This window comes from Citrus sinensis, chromosome 1 (genome assembly GCF_022201045.2).
Source record: "Citrus sinensis cultivar Valencia sweet orange chromosome 1, DVS_A1.0, whole genome shotgun sequence".
Taxonomy (NCBI): domain Eukaryota; kingdom Viridiplantae; phylum Streptophyta; class Magnoliopsida; order Sapindales; family Rutaceae; genus Citrus; species Citrus sinensis.
Window position 1 is genome coordinate 5,568,117 of NC_068556.1, and position 6,896 is coordinate 5,575,012.

Sequence of the window (6,896 nt, forward strand, 5' to 3'; positions counted from 1 at the left end):
GACCTTCTTCCATCTGTTTGATACAAATGAAATTCAGTTCAAAATTATCTTATAAATACAGAGAAAAAGTAACTGCCAGAATACATTGAGAGGGACTTAAATTATCCACCTCAATAGTGAAATAAGAATATATTTTTTTAATAATATCTGTCATATTTCTATTAACTTTTTAATTTTAAAATATTATTATTATTTTTCACTCTTTTTGTTCCCTTGTAAAAAAGTCTCGAGGGTTGGCAATTGAATAATGTTATGCTTTCCAAAATAACTCTACTGGGGCGGCGACAATTAATAATGTGAACACATATAGTGCCTGATTTTGGCCTTTATGGAAGAAGCAGGTTGCGCAAAATAGTGAAATTAAAATTAAATAGAATCTTATGATAATGTGTCGATAACAACGCAGTGACAGTGCCATGTCCAAAGAGTTGGACATGGGTTGTCCAACAAACAATTTATAGAAATATGATGTGACCGGTGATGCCACTGCTTAACTCACTGGATACCATTTATGGTTTGAATATGCATTTACTGAGATTGTGATACACACAATTTTCTTTCTTTATTTATTTCTTTTTTTTTTCCTTTGGGGTTTGTAAATAGTTGTTGAAAATGTTTATGTACACATATGTGTAAACACACACACATACGATTAACACAATGAAGATTTATTGTATACTTCAAAAAGAAATAATTGCCCGCCTATGTGCCCAAAGTAATTATATGTTGACTTACAATTATCTCGTGTATGATTGATCATTGTATAACTATAATTATAAACGAGAAATATGACAAAATGACTATTATAGGTTACAACCATGATTTTTTGTTGGACATTTTAGCTCTCAGTTAGGCCATCAATTTTTTTCATTATCGTCTCTCAAATACATAATATCCATATGAATTTCGGTTCAGTACTCTAGTGTTTGCATGATTTTTTTTTTTTTTACACACTAATCTTTTTACAACATTCTAAGTTGTATCTATGATTACATATTAACCATACATTATTATAAAGTGCACAGTTTTTTTAAAAGATCATTGTAGCTTAGATCGGTATTAGATCCAAAAGAATTCAAATTCTCTATAAAAGATTACGAAAGAAACAAAGATTTGAAAAAAATATTTTAAAAATAGGGGTTAATTTTGTCCTGCACCCAACTGTTTCAACATTTTTCGCCACGCACCCATATGTTTCAACATTTTTCGCCACGCACCCATATGTTTTGAAAATACTCACTCCACACCCAATTCCGTTAATTTGACCGTTTATTCTAACGGTCAAAGGGCAAATTTAAAAATTCATATCCAAAATATTATTTGATGATGATAAATTAAATTTATTTGATAATTTAATTAATGAAATTATTATTAATTACCTTTAAATAAAATTTTTTAATGTAAACATTAATTATTAAATTAACATTTTATCTCATTTTATTTTTCTCTAATTCAAGATAAGGGGTATTTCGGACATTTACTTAAACTTCAAATAGCTCCGTTAAACATAACGGTCAAATTAACAGAATTGGGTGTGGAGTGAGTATTTTCGAAATATATGGATGCGTGACGAAAAATGTTCAAACAGTTGGGGGCAGGACAAAATTAACCCTAAAAATAGAGATGAAACTTATGCAATGAACACGGCATTGAGATGCATCAAAATCGTAACATATCAGAATCTTTAGACCCTACAAAAAGGCAAAAAGGTGGCTCTGCAGTCCAAAGTAAAGGAGGGGGAAAAGCAGTTCTTGCTTAAAAGCATGAACTTTCTAGATCCTCTACGGAAATGGAAACGAAGGAATTAACCACTCAAATGACATCTCATAAGCAACTTCTTGTCACAAGCAGCAGCAGCAACAAATGCAGCTGCATGCAAATGCAAACGCTAATTTAAGTGCTTTTGCAACATTTATATGCCCAACAGCTTGCAGTAATTGCCTTTTTTGTATTTATCTTTTCTAATCTACGTGTATAAATGATGATCACATGCATGGGATTAATTGCCTTGCGCGGACCTGTGACCGCTTCACACCAATCATTGCTTTTTATGAGCTTTAGTTTTCTGTCGTTTGTAATGACAAGCATCACTAAAAAAAACAAGTCCACTAGAAATAGAGTTCCCTTAAGTGACTTGATTGAGTTTGCTCTCCATTTCAAGTCGCAGAAAAATCATCTTTGTTGAGAGAACTTGTGCCTCTCAGTTCGAGCGAAAACTTCTAGTTTGAGTTGCGGTACGGGCTTAAAGGTGCCTTCCACAATTGGATCCCTCCCCAAGATACCTCATGATTAAGACAAAAAAAAAAACCTCTTTAAATAAAATTCTACTTATTATCTGAAAAGTTATACAAATAAAAATTGTTCTAAAATATTTTTCAAATGATATTATCTTTCTCTCTCTTAATATTAAAGAGGAAAAGATAATCTTATTTCAAAAATATCATTTGGATAGTGTTTTAGAGTTTTCAATTGAGTATTATCTCATTCTTGAAGAATGAAATTATTATTTTAATTGAGAAAAAATTTAATTAAAATAATATAAATATTTTTTAATTTAAAAAATCTTTTAGAAAATGACTAATTAAGTATACTTTAAATTTTGACACATTTTGGTGGTAGTTTTGGGCTGTTAGTTATAACTTAGACATAATTTTGTATACTATTTTTTAAAGAGTCGCACAAAGCAGCTGCCCTTCAATTAAAACTTCCAATTGCATCGTAGTTTTACCAACAATGTTATAAAATACATAAAAAGAAATTTCTAGACTTTTAGCAGTAGCACACTGCTGTAAATATGGAGCCAAAAAGCACCATGCCTCGGAGAAAGTACAGTTGGAACGTCGTCGACCTTTTTTTGTTTTGCCCGCCTTCTTCTTCCTTCCCTTAATTAATGGTTATTTGTAAATGCCGATGTAATTGGGAGACATGAGAGTATGGTTTCGAATGGCATGGCACTCCCTGTCTATTTAATTTGCTTTAAAACAATTGTTCGTACGGTAAATAAATAGTATATTTTGCATTTTTACTTTTTAAGCAGTTTTTTTTTTAAATTTGAGTACCCGAGTTTGAATTCTAAAAAAACGTAGAACTAAAAAAATAATTTAAATTTTGTCCACCTTCTTGGTTAATTAATATATACAATTCATCTAATTTTTGGGTATCGGGGGAAAAAAAAAGCATGATAAAAGTTGACAATTATTGTCGAATTACGAGTTGAATTATGTATATTCTATACAATATCGAAGTGGCATTTCTAATGGACCGGATGATGATTATTGTTGGAACGTATATCTTACAGCATGCTTCTGGATATGCTCGTTTGTTGGCGTCAATCCGAAGTGGTGCTTCGTGTTGCCTAGTAATTGTGGCCTTGTGCGAGTAGATATATGAGCTACTGCTCAGCAGATTTTTAGGGTGTACTGCAAATGTAGGCATCTAGACTTCCAGGGTAATTTTTAAAAACCTCTCCTGAGGTTTGAGCTTGTTGCAAGTAGATGGCGAGAATTTATTTATTTATAAAAAACTCTCTACCGTCAGTTAACTTTAACATTGACCGTTAGTTGACTGTACAAAGACAATATTACCCTTAACAATAGTTTATAGACGGAAATAACTAAAAAAAAATTAAAATTGTTGGCGCGAAAAGCACAAACTCTATTTTTTGACAATTTTATCCTTGTCAATTCTAAAGATTTACAATATCATAGGTAAAGATTATAACTATTTCATTTTCAAGTTTTTAATTTTATCTTTTTATAGGAACTTTAAGAAAATATTAATAATTTAAAGAGAATTTTTTAATTTTTTAATTTATCTTTCTTGTAGGAACTTTAAGAAAATATCAATAATTTAAAGAGGGTAAAATAGCCAACAATTTTAATTTTTTTTTAGTTATTTCCATCTATAAATCGTTATTAAGGGTAATATTGTCTTTGCACAGTCAACTAACGGTCAATATTAAAATTAACTAACGGTAGAGGGTTTTTTACAAATAAATAAATTCTCGTCATCTACTTGCAACAAGCCCAAACCTCAGGGGAGATTTTTAAAAATTACCCAGACTTCCAACAAATTTCAGTTCATAATGTATCTGTAAATATAATTATACAAAAAGGGAGATTAAAAAAAAAAAAGGCGTTTCATTCACACCACTTACAAACCCTTTTTCCTGACTATTTGTTGCAAGCTGCCCGCCCAAGTGAATTGGGCTTGGGCTTTGAACCCCGGATCTTGCCCACTGGGCCTTCGTCCAAAAGTAAAGAATGCTGGTTATAACTTATGGGCATGTTTGGTTATGGTATTAGAACTCCTCGTTATATTAAGTTTATACATACTCATGTTTGGTAGTTAACATAGCTACAGCAGCATTGCATTAATGGGCCCAAGCTAATTGCCGCATTAGCTTGCATCTTCTTCTTTTTTTTTAACTAAATTTTCTTATTATTATTATTATTATTATTATTATTATTATTATAGATAAATATAAATTTTGAATTTAATATAATATTATGTAATTTTAATTTTAATTATTTATTTTTACATTATAATTATTGATATAAATTAATAAACTTATAATTTATTATTCAATAATATAATATTATATTTATTATTTTTACATTTTATTAGTAAATTTATAATTTAATATAATTAATAATTATTTAAATTTGAATAATATTAATTTAAAATTAATAATAATATAAAATATTAATACAATTTAAATATATGATTATAATATAATATATAATTTAAATTAATTACAAAAAAATTAATACAATACAGTGCAACACCAAATATTGAATAACATTATTATAATACAGTACTGATACAATACAATATAATACAATACAGTATGCCAAACACACCCTATAATTATCTGGTTATCTCATGATATTTGCCCCACCTCCTTGGTAATTTTTTGAAGCAAAGGTGCAAATGAGACATAAACAGTAAAAAAAACCATCGCAAATATCATGACTTGGCTTTTTTTACCAAAAATTTCCGACTTAACCATGCTCTAAAATGCCATGAAGGGAAATTAAATAGCACTATTTCTTTTCTAATCCAAGAAATCTAATTTTTTTAGTATAATTTATTTTTTGAAAATTTTGTATTAAAAAAAAAGCTAAAGACCTTTTTTGGGGTTAAATATTGATTTAAAAAAAAACAATGCTCTTAATACCAACAAAAATAAAAAATTCCTGGGTATATGCCGAGAGTTGATTGCGAATTAAATTTTTATTTGATTTAGAGATTGAAGCCTAAATAATTTAAGCCAAATTCTAAATTTTAAACTAACTTATTCAACTCTAAACTTTAAAGTCCGCAACTGCAGCTTGAAGCTTTTATTAACAGTATCAAACGTACAATGAAATTTTAATTTGTTCCTCAGTTCATCAAATACCATAAGCACTTGAGTTCCAAGATATAAAATATGAATCACAGTTAAATTGGAAGTAACTAAGAGTGTTGAACAATGAAACAAAGAAACCGCATATAATAACTATTAATATACGATAGCCAAACAACCACAACCATTTATTAAAAAAAAAAAGATACATACAAAACTAGGTTATCAACATATGAGGCATGAACTAGTGCTGCAATCTCATACCATAATATGTGGCGTGCTTCTATTAGTAGAGGTAGGGAGTATGTGACTGCATGCAAACAAATTCTATTATCACTTCCTCAACACCAAGCACTTTCAAAGCACTACTTAGTATTAACAAGACGAATGTGTTGAAATAAAAAAAGAAAGAAATTACAACCGAGAAGAAAAATGTTTATTTCATAAAGCTATTGCAAAGCTATAAAAATATAGTACACATTTTTAAGTCATGTTTGGTAGGAGTGGACAAAATAACCAATCTAATCCAACTCGACCTGATCCAATCCGAAAAAAATTGAGTTCGAATTAGATCAGATTGAGCATAATATCCGATCAGATCAAATGTTGCCAACCTGATCCAAGCCAACAACCTGATCAAGTTGGCTTAAAAAAAGGAAATGAAAAACACACACGTATACAGCACACACATATACGATATACAACTTGACAACTCTATAAAACAAGAGTTATCATGACATTTCTAAATTTAAACTAACATTACTTAAAGAGTAAATGATGTGTTTTTATTACATTTTTAGTTACATTTTGTATGAGAATCTATTTAAGTTTAATTTTAATAAATTGATTGTGTTTTAGATCACTTTGTGCTCTGACTATGTGAATGATTGTAGGTGACCAAAAAGTTCAAGCGTAATGGATGGATGCTGCAGCAGCAGACCTGTAGAAATGACAAAGAACTTGTTTGCAGATAAACTAAAACAAGTCTGCCTCAGAGAAGATGTGGTACTAATTGCTGCAGCAAGCCAAGAGCAAACACATACAAGACTACTCACATGTTAACCGATAAAGCATGCTGCAGTTGTTACTGCACTGTCACTATCATTAGCAAACAAAATAGTGACAGACGGCACAAAAAAATATGCAACCCGAGGTTGCCAAAAAAAGAGACACGCGGCCACATGCGTTTGGTTGCCCTAATTTCAAGATATAAAAAGAGCACTTGTGAAAACAAAAAGGGGGTTGTCACAAAAAAAACAACTGAGATAAAAAGAAAAGGAAGAGAATAAGAGAGAGTTGAGGGCTGCAACAAGAGATTTTTGAGAAAAAGAATGAGAGATCGCACAAACCTAAGAGAAAGACGGCTTGAATTTAGCGTATCTCAATTTCTACTTTTTATTTGCTTATTTTTATATTTCTCTAGCAATGTATTTGATGGCAAAAACGTGTGTTGTTACTATTTTATCGCCTGCTATAAACTAAACTTTGATATAGTTGGGTGTTAAACAAACTTAATGGTTATTTGACTTATATATGTGTGTTGCTTAGA